This window comes from Microtus pennsylvanicus, chromosome 1, assembly GCF_037038515.1.
Source record: "Microtus pennsylvanicus isolate mMicPen1 chromosome 1, mMicPen1.hap1, whole genome shotgun sequence".
NCBI lineage: Eukaryota > Metazoa > Chordata > Mammalia > Rodentia > Cricetidae > Microtus > Microtus pennsylvanicus.
In genome coordinates, this window is record NC_134579.1 from 6,932,689 (window position 1) to 6,949,220 (window position 16,532).

At 35.5% G+C, this 16,532-nt stretch overlaps 1 protein-coding gene and 1 pseudogene across 4 annotated transcripts in view; both read right to left on the bottom strand.

Annotated features, from left to right (window-relative positions):
• Cadm2 (cell adhesion molecule 2) overlaps positions 1 to 16,532 on the bottom strand; it is a 915,204-nt gene that overhangs the window by 184,333 nt on the left and 714,339 nt on the right. The window lies entirely within an intron of this gene.
• On the bottom strand, positions 14,212 to 15,445 carry LOC142837701 (glyceraldehyde-3-phosphate dehydrogenase pseudogene; annotated as a pseudogene).

A 16,532-nucleotide genomic window follows, 5' to 3' on the forward strand; every position in this document is an offset into this window, starting at 1 on the left:
TACATTGAGGACATTATACTAAAAGAAAAAAGAAAGATATTGATGCTGAGCTAGAAAGAGAGCACAGTTGGTAAAATATTTTCTGGGCAAACATGAGAATTTGAGTTTCAAGAATTTGACATCTATGTAAAAAGTAATATAGAGATAATTTGCCTGTAACCTTGAGCTCCAGAGTTAAGCACAGAGCCTTGTGAAGATAAGAAACAAACAAATAATAAAGTGGGAAACAATCAAAAGTACCTGACATTTCCTCTGGCCTCCAAACCACAAGCATGTGTGTGTTAGCACATGGGCACATATATCCTCATATAAGTACAAATTTAAAAAAAAAAAAGAAAGAAAAATGCTCCATGATCTCAGTTATATGTGACATTATATTTTATTCAACTTATCCATGATCTCAGTTATATGTGACATTATATTTTATTCAACTTATAAAAGCACAAAATGACTACTTTTTTTATTCAGTCATGTTTGGTTTTATTCTAGGTCTATGGGTCCTGGGGTAAGGGTGTCCTGGTATTATAGACAGTATTAGGGTTGGTATCCTGAAGTACTTACATTAAAATAAACAAGAAGAAAACTGTATTTGGGATTCTTTATGTTAATATTTCTTAGCAATTATTCCTTTAGAAGTTTCCTCTCAATAAAATCAATAAAAATAAGTAGATAATAACAAGTATGTCTATGAATAGAATAATTTTCCAGTGCTCAATTTACTGAGACTCACTTGTAGCTCCATAGTTTACTTCCCTATAAAAATTATGTGACATTAAACAAATAAATAAATAGTAGAGATTATGGTTCACTATTATTACAGCACATATATCTACTACTGTATGCACCAAAAATGTAATGAAGTAATAAAAAAGCATATTTTACAAAATGTACTAGAATTTACACAGACTGAATAATTTTCTATTAACTTATCACACCCTTTAAAATCTGAAAGAGATTGTACTTTCTACACAAAATGCTGGAGGGTTTTCTACTTTCCATGGTCACTCATTTTCATATTATGTTTTCCAAAATGATTATTCATTTACTTAATTGAGCAATTTTATTCAATATTAAACGGGCTCAATGAATCCTATTGGGAATTCCCTAAGACTCTCACTGTGAGGTCATTGAAAAAGGAGGGAAGCAGAGAAAAATGTAAAGCTCAATAAAAGTTATTTAAAAAAAATAAAATGGAAGTACTAACACCTCCTCCCCCTTTTAAGTATCCTTGATCAGGTTTCTAGCTTTCATTTATGACCTCCAATTTTAAGGTCAATTTGGGTAACTTCGTTCAATTAGAATTTCTCTTTAATCTCTGGACAACGAAGACTTCAACGAATCTTAACTACATTCATCATGTAATCAACATATAACATTGTGTCAATTCTATCTTCCTCTTGATTGGTAATTATGGTCACATCTTTTTTAAAGTGTTTGCAAATTTCAAGCATTGATTCCCAGTTTTCTAAATGGGTTGAACAGAGTTCTCTGTTAAAAAAAAAAAAAGTAAAAAAAGAAACCTTTTAATATTCCTTTTGAGGTAGGTTAATCATCTCTTTCATTATGAGTGAGGAGCACACACTGAGAATGTATTTCTACCATCTGAGTAATCAATGAGCCAACATGGCTGTAAATCTACCATAAACTCCCCATGGTTCAATTCAAAGAAAAATATTTATTCTCTGCTTCCTCTCTTTCCTTCTATTCCCCACTATTATTCTCTAACTGTGGGGGGATCATTTATTGCGCTATTCAAGAAACAGAAAGTATTTCACATCTTAACAATTCTGCCTTTTAAAACAATCCTTATAATTTGCATTTTTGCTAACCATGAAGGAATAAATGATATAAAAATGCTTGGAACAAAAAGCATCATAAAATCTTACAGTCAGAAAAATGATTCATTTCATTACTGTTGTCTTAATGATTGAAATGTGAACATGTGATTTGTGGTTATTTTAGCAGAAGCGGAATGCAAAGTAATGATTAAGTCTAAAAGCATTTGTTCATTAAATAGTACAGTGGCGGCACTTTGCACAAAGTAGAGTCAAGCTTGCCAATAATTACACGTATCCAATAATTAACTCATTGGCACTATGCGATGCTCCAAGTAAAGTGATTGATAATGCACTTGAAAAATATATAACAAGTGAGTCACACAGAATGAGAAAGGTTTGATAATTATTCTGGATTTCTGTAAGTACGTGATAATAAAGAGGTCAGTAATTATGCTGTCATGATACAATTACAAAACTAATCTCAGCTATACTATTTTACTTGCAAAATAAATTACTGAAATTGTGGAGCACAAAAATATTAATTAGAATAGCTCTCAATGGAAATTGGTTTAAATACTATACACATTTATAAAAAGTAATACATGTAAATATATATGTGTGTATGTGCAAGCTTTAATATCTGATATAATAATTTGTATCTATATGCAGTAACTTTAAAACTTACTTTCAGAATGTGAAGTATAATGACTGCTATAGGTCTTATAGATGATTCTTTAAGATGATTCTGTAAACAAGGTTTTTCCTAATTCAGGTTACATTATATATTAACCATTTTCACTCCATGTACTCCTGACCAGCTGAGTATGCAGAGAATTATTCCTAGTAGCTCTTTACTTCATGTCATTCAGTCATATTCAGACAGACATACAATGAATGACAGGACATTGAGAAAAATGGAAAGAGTGAAACCAGGTGTTCCTTTTGGGTATAATAATGGCTACTTGCTTTGACTTTGGTTTAAGCCATGTATGATAACCTGCCCCATTGATGTGAAAAAAAATTGTACCAACATGAGTCAAGTATATCTACATAAAACCTGAGAGAGCTTAGGAAGGAATTATAGACACAAAAGAACAGAGTTAAGCACAGATTCTTGGTAGCCACAATTTTTCAGATAGGTTCTGTTAGCTAGAGGCAAACAGAAATTCCTTTAAGAGAAGGCTTCCTAATTGACCATTATCACCAAAACTATGGCTCTTTTAAGAGCCAGCTACTTGTTTTATGCTGGTGCTGTTATGGAGCACTTACATGAGGTCTGTGAGCAGCATGTTACAAATTGTTTAATGGAAACATAGACCCGCTACCTCCCTAGAGCAGGGGCAGTGAGCATGGCTCACAGAAGCGGTGAAATTGCCTCTGCCATTTTGGACAGGGCAGAGTCAACAGGTAGGATTGTGGAATTGGTCCTAGTCATGCCCACTTAGCATTTAAAAATGAAAAAAAGATGTTCCTGGTCAAAAAATGGTTACATTTCCATAATAAACAGATTCATATGAAAAAGACCTCTGAATGGGTCACAGTGTTGGATAAATATACATGGATTTATAAGAGAAGAAAGAGTACAGATAGTCATAGATTAAAGGAGTAAACATATTTAAATTTTAAAATGTAATACATTAAAAAGGAATAAGCCATGTAAAGATGGAAACTACACAGAGAGTCTAGATTTTGTTTATTATTGTGTTTTCTTTAAATTTTTTTGACTGTGAATGAGCAAAGTACAGAGAGACATTTAATTTTTTGGCCTGCTAAGCTGAACCAACATACATATTTTAAATATATCTTGACTTCAAAATCTGAATCTAATTATATGTTACTTTGGAAAACAGGTTCTGTTTTTGTTTCCACAGAAGATGAGAACCTGCAAATTCTTTCCAGGCTAATGTGGTTTGATGGAACAAGATCCTCTGAAAGGTCTCCATGGACCTGAAAAATACTTCACCCAACAAACAGGAAAGAGTCTGAAGAAAACTAAACCCAAATTTCCAAAATTATTGGTTATAAATGTTTGTTTTTATTTAAAGGGGAATATGCTATAAATATGGATACGTTGCAATGGTATGGACTTTGGTCTATTGATAGAAATTTAAGTTGAATTTTGTTAAACTGTGTATATGTATCTCTGCTCATTTAAGGTACTGTGTTTATGCAGCTCATTTAAAATGTTATCTATAGCTAAGAAATACAAATTAATAGGTAGTCATTTATAATAGTCAAACTTTTAGTCATATTGGCTGGTTTTCTAAATATATAGAAATATATTTCAGTTAAGTAAAAAATCTTCAACACTTCAAAGACCTACAGAACATGACATTTAAAAGGTTTTAAGAATTTAGACTTTTCTTGACAGTGAGACTCATCTGCTTTTGGCAGCACCAATTGCCTCAGAAGGGGTGATGGGCAATGAAGAATCTCATTATGAAATTTTTCCTCAGTGTGTTAGACACTTGAGCAAGAAACTGTTATTCCCTAGACTGCTTCATGGTATGCTGTATGAATTGGAAATGCAAGACCCATGGAAAAGTGACTGCTGAACTTTACAAAAGATGGGATGGTTCTTCAGGTTCCTGCTTCACAGAAGAAACTGCCATTCATTCTATAGGAAACAGAAGAAAGCATCTAATGAACTTTGCCATCACAAGGCAGAACAGATCATCAAATTTCCTGCTTCATGGAAAAGTCTGCTGGATACTATGTGCTTATAAGCTGATGATGGATGCCCCAACATTAAAAAAGAACTTTGGGTGACTGTTGAGAAGGAGATGTCTCTGTCAATTCTGTAGTTTTGAAAGTGGCTTAAAATGCACTTCCTGTTTACTTAGGTAATGTTATATCCTTCTGGAGTCTTTGAGGAGTTTAAGACAGTTATATTTATTGTTTTCTTTGGTTATGAAAATTAGATATAAAACTTTAGATATAAAAATTAGATATAAAACTTTAGACTCGTCTATTTCCAATATCCAGGAGGATAAATATATGTTTTTCAAGATCGCTGGGCAAAAGTTGGGAGCACGGGGGTGGGGGTAGGGTGGGGGGATGGGGAGAGAGAAGGGAGAAGGAGAGGATTGGGGAGATCTTGGGGAAATGGGATGGCTGAGATGGAGGAAGGTGGATATGGGAGCAGGGAAGAAGATATGTTAATTAAGAGAGTCATTTTAGGGTTGGCAAGAGATTTGGCTCTAGAGGGGTTCCCAGGTGTCCAAGGGGATGTCCCCAGCTAGGTTCTTGGGCAGCAGAGGAGAGGGTGACTGAACTGGCCTTCTCCCATAGCCACACTGATGAATACCTTGTATGTCACCATAGAACCTTCATCTGGTGATGAATGGAGATAGAGACAGAGACCCACACTGGAGCATTGCCTGAGCTCCCAAGGTCCAGATGAAGAGCAAAAGGAGGGAGAACATGAGCAAGGATGTCAGGACTGTGAGGGGTGCATCTACCCACATAGATGGTGGGATTGATCTAACAGGAGCTCACTCAGGCCAGCTGGACTGGGACTGAACGAGCATGTGATCAAACCGGACTCTCTGAATGTGTCTGGCGATGAGGGTGGACAGAGAAGCCAGTGATAATGACACTGGGTTTTGATCCTACTTCATGTACTGGCTTTTTGGGAGCCAAGTCTGTTTAGATGCACACTTTCCTTGACCTGAATGGAGGGGGAAGGGCCTTGGACTTCCCACAGGGCAGGGCATCATGACTTCTTTTAGGACTGGAGAGGGAGGGGGAGGGGAGGAGGAAGAAAATGGGAGGATGGGAGGAGCTGGAAATTTTTAATAAATAAATAAATTATAAAAACTTTAGACTCATAAAGATAGGATAGATGATACTTTCCTTAATTTTCCAATTGTAAATAAACTTATTATTTTTAACTATAATTCTTGCTTGATAATTGTTTTGCATATGTAATTGTATTGTGTAAAAATTAAAACCTTTCTTTTTAATTAGACAGAAAAGGGAAGATGATGTGGGATGCCCTTCTTTATATGTGTTGCTTTTATTGTTTAATGAATAAAGCAGTTTTGGCCTATGGCAGGAGTGAATATAGCCAGGCTAGAAGAGATACATATATAGAGAGAGTAGGTGGAGTCAAGGAGATGCTATGTAGCTGACAAAGCAGGAAGATGCCTGGAACCCTTCCAATAAATCACAGCTGTTGTTGGAAGCTGCTTGTTTATTTCCTGGCTCCCAGACTTCCAAAATAATCACAATACTATCTAGCCAATAGATTAAGAATATTTCTAGCTTGCTTTTATATCCTATACTAAACCATCTCCATTGATCTATGAATTGTCATGTAGCTGTGGCTTACCAGATAAATTTCTGTCTGGCATCTGTCTCTGCCAGGGCTACATGACATCTCCTGACTCCACTTTCTCTCTCTCAGCATTCATAGTTTTCCCCACCTACCTCTAATCTGCCCTGTGCAGATCTAAGACAGGTTTTTTTTTTATTAACCGATGGTATTCCAGAATACAGTGGGGAATCCCACATCACACAGCCTAATAGCAACACACAGATTAATAGAATAGGTTAATTTATGATTAAACAGCTATCTAGAAATACACTTGAGTCATTGACCAAACAGTGTTGTAATCAATATAGTTCCTGTGTGATTATTCGGGTCTGGGTGGCTGGGAAATGAATGAGTAGTCTCTGCTTCAGTCTTTGAATATTTTTGTAACATAATCCATCCCTTCATATAAGCAAATAGCAAACCTATTAACTTGAACCTAAATAGTAAAACTTACTAATATTAAACTTCCTTAAAACTTCTTAACCTGAACATTTTAAACTTTAAAAAAATCTAAGATCATAATATAATTATAAAATATCTCTTTTTCACCTCTTTACTTTAAATCATTCAATATATTTCTTCTTGATCACTTTCAAATTTATGGCTTATTCTTGTATTCTTATTAATGTATATATGTATAGATATAAATGTAGGTGTAGGTATAGGTAAATACATATATATTTGTAAATACAATCTGCTCAGTCTGTGAACTGAGATGTGCGATTTGGTGTTGGATAACCAATTGGTGTGATCTTTCCTGGAGAAGACTATTTCGACTTTTTGGCATTCCTTGGTTGTATGTTATTCTTTGTTTATGGTTGAGGCCTCATGAGCTCATCAATTCCCAGTTAACATTATCATGTTATTTAATTCATCCTTATTTAGCATTTATAGAGGCAGTAATGTTGATGAGGCTTAACGTTTTGTGATGCTATTTGTTTTCCACTATGAACTCATCACATACTACTCGGTTGATATTATTTAAATACCTAATTTTATTGTATTTCAAGCATTCAATCAATTAGTAGCTCATATACATGATACTTGTATTTATATAAAAGTGTAAGAGGATTGTAAAATTTCAGATTGAATCATTCCTTTTGAAATTAAAAGCATTCATAATTACTTTATCCAAAATATAAACATCTCACATTCTCTTTTTGTTTTTTTTCTGAGAGTTTCTACTTTCTTTTATGACATCATATTTTCATGACTTTAGGCTTGAGACATTGTTAACTTTACTGACCCAGACTCATGTGCTCCCCAGTTACACATCCAGTAAATATATCACCAATATAATTTGCAAATTTCTAATTTTCATATAATTGCTTTTCCCTTTCTTTACCCACATCCTAATATGAGTCCCAACTACTTCTCAGTTAAACTAACTGGCCTTTTGAAATGAATAGGTCTGCTACTCTACTTAGCCAGCATACTGCTAATAGCTGAAGTGACATACAAGAAATGTGTACCTTTTCCTGCCTCAGTTCTCCTTGTCATAGTTGGTAATCATTTTAGAAGCTTTCAGTCAGTTCAACTGTGTATGTGATGTTCTCCTAATTTCATACATGATTCTAAATTTTGCTTTCGATATTGGTTGTCCACCATTCTTAGACTTTAAACTGTTAGTACAAAATGATATCTATTGGATTGTCAATTTACTGGAAAACCAGGTTTACTTTTTTCACTCACCTTGATATCAATCATCTTGACAATCCATTTATGCCCCTTGGAATCACATGGAGTTTGTTGGAATTATGCCCTGTCCTTTGTCTTTTTTCTATTGGGTAACTCCCACTGTCCTATTCTTAGCTTCCATTTCTCCCTGATGATATACTACACTACACCAATAAAGTGATTAGCAAAGTCTTTGAGGTCAACCTCACAATGTTTAGTCACACCTCCTAGTTTCAAATCCTTGCAACATCTCAGACATTATAGACCCAAGTTACTAGGTTCCTTTCCTTTCAGCATCCATGTATTAAAATGCATGTAACAATTCCACCATCGTGAATACTCCGAGCTAAATCTTCTTGAGCCCTCTTTGTTAAAATATACTAGTTGCTATTTTCCCAGTACTTTATTTTGGATAAAAAGTCAGATGGTAGCTTAAGAACAAAATGCACAGAACACTTTCATCTCTGCCTGAAACTGCAGCAAATTGTTCTGCCATCTCTTTAAACCCAATCTCAAAATCCTCTTTTTATTCTGAGTTGATGTTCCAATTTGCTGGAAGTTTTTGGCATAATGACTTATCACTGTCCAGCAGTTTGTTGGTCTTTCTGATAGGATAGGTTATAATTGCATATCTGTGTATTTACCTAAGTGCAAAACAATAGAAATATAAAAATTTTCATACAAAGGTTTCTAGTTTTTCAATTCAAGCGCTTTATTTCCTTTACTACAAAGTTGGCTTAAAACAAAGTATAAATGCATATTAATTTTCAAGCTGACTTAATCAAATGCTTACTAGCCAATTTCTATTTGTAAATATGAAAACTTGCAGCCTTCTTATTTTCTGATATATATGTGCATCATCAAAAATCTTAAAAATTTTTATAATGGAATGCAGTACATTTTGCAATGCTAGGATCAAAAGAGAAAGCAAAACAAAAGTCTTGGAACAATGGAATTTCTATAAGTATTTATCATAGACTATCTATAAGGTAAGTGTATTTATCAATGAAGTTGGTGATTAACTTACCCATTTGCAAAATATTATTTTGGATTATATAACCACACTGATAGGATATATCAAATTTTACATCTTCTTATAAAAAATGCATGAAGAAATCTATTAATCTTGAATGGGGTCCTTTCAGCTAAAACTGCGTTTCCTCACAGGCTTATCGGATAAATACTAGAATGGCTACTAACTCTGGATTGAAGATGAATTTTGAAATTGTAGCAAAATTTGCCTCATTTTGTATTAAAGTTTAAAATAAGAAACTTAAGCTTGCTGAAATTGCTTCAAAATCTTATCTTCCATTTCTGTGGATTCACTTGTCTGAGACTCATTTTTCTACTAACACTGCTATTAATGTAAGACGTAGAAATAGTTCAGCTCAAACCTTATTTCCTGTCACAAAACTAGTGTCAATCCATAAAGTTTAGATCAATTAATAGGCAAGAAATACATACTTAAGTCACATTAAAATTAAACCATTGAATTATGAATAATTTCAATCTCATAAACTCATTGTTATTTGTAACTACAAAATAACGAAAGACAATTTTTTTCCTGTATTAACTTAATTTAGGAGGTTTTTATTTGTCTATCTAGTAATTCATCTAAGTTACAGTTTTGGATGTACATTATGTTTCACTGAACAATGGCCCACAGAGTTTTGAAAAATATTCATGAATGAGATTATTGTGTCTTAGTAATTATCACAGATCTACAGCTTAGCCTCTACTCAGATAAGGGCAAAAAAGTAAAAAATATTCCATTACACAACATCTGGAGTATAAATCATACACATCATTTCATGTGCAATGGAGAATAAATGGCTTCCCTCTTTTCTGTTTCCTGCTCAGATGCTGGATTGAGCTAAGGAGAACTAGATTTAGGGCTGCTTGGCCTTGTCTATGATTGTTCTTGTTTTTCTCAGTGATAAGAAGACACTTGAATTAACCTATTAGCAAAAAAATGGATGGCTCACACCCACAATAGCTTAGAGATGTGATGAAGGACTCATGCCCACCATTGTGGGAAGAAGGCTGACCTTCTTCCTCCTCCCACTCTGATGACCTGTAAAAAGATGCCCCTTTTCCTTACAGCATCCCCCATGTCTAAGCCTCTAATCTCAGCCTATGCTACTTCTTTTCTTGGTAAAGAATTTGAAGGCTTCCTATCTGGTTATAAAGAATTTAGTGGTAGGTCGGTGGGAAACGTGCAAATAAATGTTAAGAGAAATCCTATTCTATGAACATATGAGGAAGCATGACATCTGTAGAGAGCTACAGCTGTATTGATTTATTATTGTTATTATGTGTTTGCTAAAATGTGTAAAAAAGAAAAATAAGAATGGCAAACATTTTGGGAACTTGTTATTCCAAGAACAGTGTTTGCTCTCATCCTGCCTTTCACTCCTTCTCATAAATACTCTTCAATCCAAATATCACCAAATACAGGGAGTTGTTCAGAAGATCAAGAAAAAAGAAATTAAAATGTTAATAAATTTATTATTCCAATGCTTTTTTTTTCTGCTACTTCTTTAATCTGTTGTCTTCGGGGTCATAAAGTAAACTGCTTCTCTTAAGGTTCCTTATTGTTTTACCTGTTTTCCCTTTCTTTTGGTTATTTTGATTAAGAAGATGACCAAAGGCAATTCAGGGAGGAATGTTTATTTTATCTTACTCTTCCAGATCACAACTATTGAGGGAAGTTAGGGCAGGAACTCAAGGCAGGGACCCTGGAGCAGTAGTACAGCAAGTGGCCCCCTCCTTGCAATGGAGAAATAACTACAGAAGAGTATGGCTGACTGGCTCCCTCTTTCCGACTCATTCTCGGCCAACTTTCCTACACATCCCAGGTACACCATCCCAGGAAAGGCACCACATGTAGTGGGCTGGGCCTTCCCACATCAGTCAACAGTCAAAGCAAATCTGCACATACATGGTCACAGCCAATCTGTTTTGAGGAACATTTCAAGTAAATATTCATCTTTTTCTCCAGTGATTCTTGATAGTGTCAAGTTGACAATTAACTACCTAGAACATTTGCCAATGCTGTTGATCCAGATCATACTTGTTTATGCTTAAGGTCTTTAATTACATCACTCTCTAGATTCTTATCATCATGTCTTATTATACAATTCTCTTTGTATGTTTAATACATTCAGATGTCCAACTGTCACAACTGCCTTCTTTTCTTAGGCCTACATCTTTTCTGGATCTATCTTTTCAGGCATTTAAGCCAAGGCCTTTAAAATCTCACATGCTCCCTCCTTCATTCTTTAACTCATCTTTTTTTTTTTAAATCAGATAATGAAATCTGCACAGATTTGAAGTAGATTCAATCTACTTTCACAAAAGCAGGAAATTCGATCAGTTCTCATCAACTTCCTCATTGTGTCTGAAACAACTATGTTTCCAACATTTGTGTGTGTTTATGTGAATGTGCATCTGCGTACATGTGAGTCAGCTTGTGTGTGTGAGTGTGCACGTGACTGTGTATGTGTGTGTGTGTGTGTTGTGTGTGTGTGTGGAGAGAGAGAAGGAGAGAGAGAGAGAGAGAGAGAGAGAGAGAGAGAGAGAGAGAGTCTCCTTGCTTCTCATCTTTATTTCTCCAATGCTCACACTCTGTGGAAGTCAGAACGGTACTATGACAATATTTAAAAGATTGTCTCACTCCTTGTCTTACAGCCTCCAACAATTCTGTGTCTTAATTTAAAAAGGCAGAATTCTTCAAAGGTATCAAAGCCCCATCTGTAATCAATTCTGAAGCATTCCCTGCCTTTGCTCCTTCTTGTGCACTTAGATACAGACAGAGTGGCTGAACTCTTCTGCCAACATGATTAGACAGTGTCCATTTCAGAAAGCTTGCCTTTTTGGCTCACAAACAGTCACAGCAATAGTCCATGTAGCAAGTGTGGTGCTTCAGACCTAAAATCCCCGCATTTGTGAAATGGAGGTGGACAGAACAAGAATTCAAGGCATTTTTAGTTATTCAGCAATCTTGAGTCTATTCTAGACTATGTGTGACCGCATCTCAAAACATAATCAAAAATAACAAAATACAAAACTAAAATAAAAATAAAAGCCCAAGAATGAACCAAAAAAAAAAAAAAAGAAATAATGTCAAACAGAAAGCTGAGGGAAAAAATGTTCATTGAATCTCACTGTGTGTCCTTTCTTGAATAAAGGAAAGAGCCTATTTGCAGAAGCTACAAAAGTTCAAGTTCAATACATTATGTCTAGCTAACTGTCTTCCTAAACCAACATCAAGCATTCTGATACTCAGAAATAAGGAAGAAGGAGACTCAAAGAAATCATCACCCCCTGCTAATGGCCCAGTTCCACTTCAGTTCACACAGTACTCAACAACAAAAGGACGTATAACATCAGGAGATTTAGTTCTTACAAACACAAATGTTTTGAGATTAACATAGTATTTCTTCCTACAATTTACTCTAAAACTTCTAGAAATATTTTATTATTACATCCAAGGATCATGTTATAGCACTTTCTGGGAATACAGAAATAAATTAATAAAAGCAGAGTACATATACTACTCTATAATCCTCATGTTAAAAATTAAAATACATTAAAATATTTATTCAGAGATATTATAAATTTTTATATTGTATAAATATTGAAAAATATTTGGTCAAGGCAACACGAGAGAAAGCACTTGGAATTTATGAATTTAATTTTTTTTTAAAATAAAAACGAGGTGAATAAATTGGAGAGCAATAGCCACATTCACAAATATGTAACCATAACAAAGTTATAGCTTCATATATTTATAAATACATTTAAAATAACCAGTAACTGCATGTATCCTGTATCTCTCTTATTTCCATTTATTTTGTGTTCTCAAGCCAACATTTCTCAGTGCATACATGAGAAACTCATTGAGTTTCACAAGAGCTGTAGTAATTTAAAGGGATATTTAAGAAATAATATTTAAATACATAATTTTTGTGTACTTAGTGTTATTTTCATAAAGAGTCTACCTTATCAATAAAAGGTTATCCTGCATACTTTTTACAAATATAACTATCCAATGGGACATCAATTGAATAACAGAGAATATAAATTGTTTTATTGCCTGGGTCAATAACCACATCTGCTTAATGCATAAAATCAACAAATCTATCCTTGGAATTTTGGAAATAATAATAAAAATTGCAGAAAATTGCCTTTATTGGCATTGTAAAATCTATAAAATTTCAATCTACATAATTTTTTAAAATTAGAGTAATTTCTATAATATAAATGAATCATAGCTAGACAAATCTCCAAAATATGCCTTATATTAATTCTCATTTACCTATTATAAAATTCTCCTTAAGTTTTGGTCATTAAGAAAATCAGAGAGAACCAAAGCACTAGAAACTAACGGCTAAAACCTTAGTATGTTTTATCTAAAAAAACTACATAAGTATAAATCTTGCAGTTTTAAACAATAGAATTTATCCATAATTCATTAGTGTTTCTAGTAGTGTTAAAGTTCCATTTCTATACAGAGAATTACATTAACAATGTTATTGTGAAACCTTTCTCAAAGCATTAGATTTTCTTAACTTCCCACTCTGTAATGAATCTGAACAAAAGGCTTCTCTATACAAATAAAATGTTATTAGACCACTATGCAAACTGATTACTCTGTAGTCATTCTTACTCTTTATACTGGAAGTGCTGTATATGATTAGCTTACAGATCAAATGGCAAATAATTCTTTTCCATCAAACATCAATGTTAAACTACGTATATTTCAAGACTATTTTCCTATAATCAAGAAGAAAATTTTCATTAGGAACTTGATGAACATACATCTCCTATAAAAAGTTTACTATACAATCAATAAAATTATAGTTACATACCTAAATATTACATGGCCTTAATAATTTTTATAGCTGCTATCCACTTCACTATTTTTAAAAGATGAATATGACAATTTAACACTTAAGGACAAACACACACACACACGGCACTTTGGACTACATAACCTCCAACAAGATGACAGCTAAAAAAAACATCCCAGTAATGAGGTATCAAGCATCCAAATGAAGTTATGAAGCCATTCTCATTGAAACCATCTCAAGGCTCTAATATTTGGTTTATTTCCAGAGAATATTAATTTTTAAATAAAACATTTTGAAAGATATTACAGAATTTTTCAATATAAAAATAGCAGTTATAAAATGTTAAGTATATAAAAGTCTGAGGAATTCTGAAATGTCCCAAAATGGAAGCATTCAGTTATGTGCATGTAATAACAAATTTCCAGTGTTGATGTTCTTATAGCTTAGCAGTCACAAGAATGTTCCTATGTTTTCTGTGAATGTTTCACTCAAGCCACATAATCTAAAAGAAGTAGAGGTAATAATTACATACTGTACAATTGAACATTTTCCATGTATTTTTTTTTTGAGGGGTGCAATGAACTTTATTGATGGTATTCAAGAGAGTAGGGCTCCCTAAGCCCCCTCCTGCTATTCTGGGGGTCTGGGATGGAAACTGTGAGGGAGATGCTCAGTGTTAAGGGTTAGGACAGGGACTGCTCAGCAGCCGAGGACCTCTCTCTTGCTGTGTCCTTGCTGGGATGGGTGGTCCAGGGCGGGCTTCTTACTCCTTGGAGGCCATGTAGGCCATGAGGTCCACCACTCTGTTGCTGTAGCCGAATTCATTGTCGTACCAGGAAATGAGCTTTACAAAGTTGTCATTGAGAGCAATGCCAGCCCCAGCATCGAAGGTGGAAGAGTGGGAGTCACTGTTAAAGTCAGAGGAGACAACCTGGTCCTCAGTGTAGCCCAGGATGCCCTTTAGTGGGCCCTCGGATGCCTGCTTCACCACCTTCTTGATGTCATCATACTTGGCAGCTTTCTCCAGGCGGCATGTCAGATCCACGACGGACACATTGGGGGTAGGAACGCGGAAGGCCATGCCCGTGAGCTTCCCGTTCAGCTCTGGGATGACTTTTCCCACAGCCTTGGCAGCACCAGTGGACGCAGGGATGATGTTCTGGGCAGCACCACGGCCATCTCGCCACAGCTTCCCAGAGGGGCCATCCACAGTCTTCTGGGTGGCCGTGATGGCATGGACTGTTGTCATGAGTCCTTCCACGATGCCAAAGTTGTCATGGATGACCTTGGCCAAGGGGGCTAAGCAGTTGGTGGTGCAGGAAGCGTTGCTGACAATCTTGAGGGAATTGTCATACTTGTCATGGTTCACACCCATCACAAACATGGGGGCATCGGCAGAAGGGGCGGAGATGATGACCCTCTTGGCCCCACCCTTCAAGTGGGCCCCAGCCTTCTCCATGGTGGTGAAGACACCGGTAGACTCCACAACATACTCGGCGCCGGCATCCCCCCATTTGATGTTGGCGGGATCTCGCTCCTGGAAGATGGTGATGGCCTTCCCGTTGATGACAAGCTTCCCATTCTCAGCCTTAACTGTGCCTTTGAACTTGCCATGGGTGGAGTCATACTGGAACATGTAGACCATGTAGTTGAGGTCGATGAAAGGGTCATTGATGGCAACAACCTCCACTTTGCCAGAAGTGAAGGCAGCCCTGGTAACCAGGCGTCCAATACGGCCAAATCCGTTCACTCCGATTTTCACCATCGTGTCTCTGGAACGAGGCTGGCACTGCACGAAAAGAAGCGGCTGTCTCCAGAACAGGGAGGAGCAGAGAGACCATTTTCCATGTATTTAATGTAAATGGTGTCACCACAAACAGAAATGGAAGCTTAACATCTACATTACAATTCTGGAGAATGGCATTTCATCAAAGTAATTTTTTAGAATGTAATTTTGTTACGGCAACTTGTTGCTCCCTGTAAAGAAGCAGTGTAGTTGAAGGCAGTTGTGAGCAAAGGGCAATCCAATGTTATATTGGATTTATTTATTTATTTTTTATTTTTATTTTTTTATTGAGAAAAGGAAAAAAAAGTATCCGCCTCCTCCCAGCCTCCCATTGTTATATTGGATTTATTTGCATTATGTATTAGGCATCTTACTGTCTGTAAATGCCCCTTCCTGTCCTTTGCTTTGGGGAATACCGTATTTAGGAAGCCTTGACAGACAGATTACATTTGTGTGCATCTAGGAAAGACACTGGTAGATCAGAGTCAGAAGAGCAGGAGATGCAACTCGCATCTTTCCACTCTGCTGCCTGAAGTAGGTCCTTTTTGCTTCTGTTTTAGGCCACAGGGAGAAGCATTTCCGACTGTAGCTAAACCCTGGTGTTTCTTCCTCTTTGACAATGGCCTTGAGCAGTTTGTCTCTCTATATATAATTTGTGCATTCTATTTAACTCAAAATTAATACTATTTTCCAAATGTAAACCCGATTCCTTTTGATTAATATCTATGTTTTTGCTACAAGATTTTCTAATTAGTGCAAAGTTATTGTGGTGCGGTAGGGTGAGGAGGGGGTGCACTGAAGAGATCAACTATAAAGAAGGTGTCTTTGCAGCAGTGTCCTACAATAAATGACTGTTTCTGCCAGAAAAAAATACAAACAAACAAAAAAAAAACGATCAAGACTAAATGAAGGCAACAAAAGGAAGCCTTTTTTGACAACCTCATATCATGCATACTAGACAAGAGAAATTAAAGACTTGTCATTTCACAAAGTAACCTACATAAGGTTACTATTTACAGTCTTCATATACTCAAGAGTCTTTTTATGCAGAACATGGAAATGCCTTCTGAACCTACGTTTGAAGACTGTGATTGAGGTGAGAAATGCTAACTATATGG